Source organism: Triticum aestivum, chromosome 4A (genome assembly GCF_018294505.1).
Source record: "Triticum aestivum cultivar Chinese Spring chromosome 4A, IWGSC CS RefSeq v2.1, whole genome shotgun sequence".
In the NCBI taxonomy this organism is placed as follows: domain Eukaryota; kingdom Viridiplantae; phylum Streptophyta; class Magnoliopsida; order Poales; family Poaceae; genus Triticum; species Triticum aestivum.
The window spans coordinates 268,922,059-268,925,246 of NC_057803.1; the positions used below are offsets into that span (position 1 = coordinate 268,922,059).

The 3,188-nt window shown below is 51.0% G+C and overlaps 1 long non-coding RNA gene across 1 annotated transcript; it reads right to left on the bottom strand.

Moving 5' to 3' along the window:
- Positions 1-1,490: 1,490 nt before the first annotated feature.
- Positions 1,491-2,807, bottom strand: LOC123081966 (uncharacterized). Its single transcript, XR_006438875.1, has 2 exons — positions 2,085-2,807; positions 1,491-2,000 (listed from the first exon to the last, which is right to left on the bottom strand). It is a non-coding gene; the product is annotated as an uncharacterized lncRNA (long non-coding RNA).
- Between the last annotated feature and the right edge of the window lie 381 nt (positions 2,808-3,188).

The window sequence follows — 3,188 nt, forward strand, 5'->3', positions numbered from 1 at the left end:
TGCATTTTAATTAAGGTCAACTTCACGTTTTCTACAACCGGACATTAACAAATTCCCATCTGCCCATAACCGCGGGCATGACTTTTGAAAGATCATATCCCTACAGGGGTGTACCAACTTAGCCCATCATAAGCTCTCACGGTCAACGAAGGATATTCCTTCTAGCGGGAAGACCCGATCAGGCTCGGGTTCCCGGTTACAAGACATTTCGACAGGTAAAACAAGACTAGCAAGACCGCCCGATGCGCCGACATCCTGATAGGAGCTGCACATATCTCGTTCTCAGGGCAACACCGGATGAGCGCTACGTACAACTAAAACCAAACCTCGAGTTTCCCCGAGGTGGCGCTGCAAAGGACTCTAGTTCAGACCAACACTTAGACAAGCACTGGCTCGGGGGGGGGGGGTTAAAATAAAGATGACCCTCGAGATGTGCGACTCCCAAGGGAAAAGGGCTAGGTGGCGAATGGTAAAACCAAGGTTGGGCCTTGCTGGAGGAGTTTTATTCAAGGTGAACTGTCAAGGGGTTCCCATTATAACCCAACCACGTAAGGAACGCAAAATGATATTGTGATATCCCAACAATAATATCCATGTTCCAACAAGGAACAAACTCCAATCTTCACCTGCAACTAACAACGCTATAAGAGGGGCTGAGCAAAGCGGTAACATAGCCAAACAACGGTTTGCTAGGACAAGGTGGGTTAGAGGCTTGGTTCAACAATATAGGAGGCATGATAAGCAAGTGATAGGTATCGCGGCATAGGCATAGCAAAAGAGCGAGCAACTAACAAGCAAAGATAGAAGTGATTTCGAGGGTATGGTCATCTTGCCTGAGATCCCGCAAGGAAGAAGAACGAGTCCATGAAGAAGCCAACCGGACGTAGTCAAACGGGTCCTCACAAACGCGACGTTATCGGAACCAACCCGAAGAAGCAACACCGGAAAGAAGCAAACAACATAGTAAACAACCATCACATAATCATGGCATGATGCACAACCAAGTATGATGCATGCCCGGTTTAAATATGCGTGGCATGGCAAAGTGCGCAAACAACACTACAAGTTAAGTGGAGCTCAATATGCAACTCCGTTGCATATTGACGAAACACCACGTGACTTATTTAGTTCGATCTTGTTTATGTACCAAACAATATTAAATGTTGTTAAACATGGCAAGAGGGTTAAGAAAAAGAAAACTACCTATATAGGCAAGTTTAAATTATGAGGCCGGAACAACGAACAACAATTCCGGTAAATCCCCATATGCATATATTAGGTTTGGTACTGTTCTATCCTAAACACAATTTTAGAGTTATTAAACATGCAAAACAAGTACACCATGTTAAACTAGGCATTTTTCTACCCCATTTACATATAAAGTTTATTAAGTTCGGAGCTACGGTTAATTAGTTATGACTTAAAGCATTTTAGCATGGCATAGGAGCAAATTTAACCAAACATCATTTTAAACATGGTTGAAAATTGGAAATTATTTAACTAGACAAAATTCTAAGCAAGTTTCATATATAAAGTTTATATATATGATGCACGATTTGTGAGTTTTAAAATGCATGAAGTGCAAGGGGTTCTCTGCAAAAACTGCTCTCCTCTGGAAAAATAGCTAAAACACAGAACATAAAAAAAACTACATGGGCCGAATCTGGAATAGGGGCCGAATTAGGTGGATCTGGGCTGCTCACATTGGGCCAACAGGGAGCTGGCAGATCTGGGCCATGTTGCGATCTGGCGCTGGGCCTCGGCAAGCTGGACGGTCAACGTGCGGCGGCAGCGTTCGATGTCTCGGTCCTGAAGCAGGGGATCGAGCAGGCTGGACTTGGCGCCGGGGTTCGAGCTTGCTCGTTCGACAGAGAAACAGTGACAACAGCGGACCCGACCGAGAAGAGACCTGCAGGCGGCGGTTCCGGGCAAGGGGCAAGGTCCACGCAGGCGCGGCGGATCCGGCCAGTCCGAAGGTCAGGGAGGCGATGCTGCTCCTTCTGTTCGACAAGGAAGGGGAGAGCAGGGGAGGTCAGAGAAGGCAAAAGAGAGAGAGACGGGGACATGCGACGGCGGGGTCTCACCGGCGAGGTCCGGCTTGGGATGGTGCGGACGGAAGCTCCTCTCCCGAACCAAAACGAGCATGGAGGCGGGCGAGCGCTGTTCCTGGACGGCATGGAGGGAGGCGTGGGGCCTGCTGGTGAGGTCGAGGACGGGGTACAACGGCGAGGCGACACGGACTTGGCAGCAAGATGAAGAGGAACTTGACGTGCGCGAGCAGGACAGCAGCCGTGCTCGCTGTGAACGAAGAAGACGGGCGGCGTCTCTGCAGAATCGGTCGGGGATGGGCGTACATTGCAGAGGAACCAGGGAGGCATCGACGTCGTCTCCCTCGCGGATGCAGGCGCGCGGCGATGCAGACCTTGTTTGGCGCGGAGGACGGAGCTGGATCGAAGCAGAAGAAGGCCCCAGGCGGAGAGCTTGAGGAGGCGACGTTCATGCCGGCGGCGACCTTCTGTGGGTTCCTTGAGAAGACGGGAAGGAGGTGAGAGGGAACCAGAGGGAACAGAAGAAAAAGGGAAGGAGAAACAGTGAGCGGGGCAGAGCCATGACCTGAGTTGGGGACGATGTGGAGCGGAACTGGAGATTAGCCGGAGGTGGCGGGGCTCTGGTTGATCTGATGTTGAAAACGAGGAAGGGAGTGGCTGGCTGCGGGTTGGATTGATGGGTGGAGCTGGTGCTTGGCTGGATCGGCTGCTGGATCAGGATGGATCCCGAGAGAACAGTGGCGGCGGCGGTCACAGGTGGATGGGACAGCTCCCTCAAATTTAGGGTTGGGCAAAATATATACGTCAGGTGGATTAGGTTAGGGGCTACCTCATCCCTATGATCACAATCAGACGGTCGCTAATAAAATAGTTAGGGAGCCCAATTAACAAAACGGAGATGTTTTGTAGATGTTAGGGGATGATCCAGACCCAACAGTGGCGACTGTCCGGGTCTGGTCCGGGACAATTTTCGGACGCGTGCGAGGAGGGCCGCGCGCTGACAAGAGAGTTTAGGTAGGGCCTGACGGTGAGTGGTAGTGAGCTGTGTAGACGGTCTCGAGCTGAGAGAAGAGAAGAGAGGGAGGCCCGGCGACTGTTTCCGGAGACCGAAAAACGTTCGACGTGTGACCGGCTATACTG